The sequence below is a fragment of the Schistocerca cancellata genome, chromosome 4, assembly GCF_023864275.1.
Source record: "Schistocerca cancellata isolate TAMUIC-IGC-003103 chromosome 4, iqSchCanc2.1, whole genome shotgun sequence".
Lineage (NCBI taxonomy): Eukaryota > Metazoa > Arthropoda > Insecta > Orthoptera > Acrididae > Schistocerca > Schistocerca cancellata.
In genome coordinates this window covers 934669508-934670135 of record NC_064629.1, presented here as the reverse complement: position 1 = coordinate 934670135, position 628 = coordinate 934669508, and the positions used below count along the sequence as shown (strand labels likewise).

At 49.5% G+C, this 628-nt stretch overlaps 1 pseudogene; it reads left to right on the top strand.

The window, feature by feature from the left end:
* Nucleotides 1–205: 205 nt before the first annotated feature.
* On the top strand, nucleotides 206–323 carry LOC126185929 (5S ribosomal RNA; annotated as a pseudogene).
* The last annotated feature ends 305 nt before the right edge of the window (nucleotides 324–628 follow it).

Below are 628 nucleotides of genomic sequence, written 5' to 3'. Positions count from 1 at the left end.
ATCAATGACCGGTTGCAGCCAGTGTCTGTAATTTCTTATTGTCTTAGTCTGAACGTTCTTTGATAAAACGTCTGCCAGGAATTTAAGCGTGAAATGCGGAGTAGTCATGTAAATGTAGAGGTATGTGAATTCGCGAAACGATTGATGCTGGAATTCTGAAAATCTTCATCGGCTCCATTATTATCCTCTGTATGATATGACTTGAGGCAACGGCCTTGCCGCAGTGGATACACCGATTCCCGTGAGATCACCGAAGTTAAGCGCTGTCGGGCGCGGTCGGCACTTGGATGGGTGACCTTCCAGGCCGCCATGCGCTGTTGCCATTTTTCGGGGTGCACTCTGCCTCGTGATGCCAATTGACGAGCTACTCGACCGAATAGTAGCGGCTTCGGTCAAGAATATCATCATAACCACTGGGAGAGCAGTGTGCTGACCCCACGCCCCTCCTATCCGCGTCCTCCACTGAGGATGACACGGCGGTCGGATGGTCCCGGTAGGCCACTCGTTGCCTGACGACGGAGTGCTTATATCATATGACATGAGTTACTGGACCGATATTTTTCCCACCAAGCCATAACGTCTGATAGATACGTGAATAATATACTACTTCCTGTTTTCCGAGAAGTGA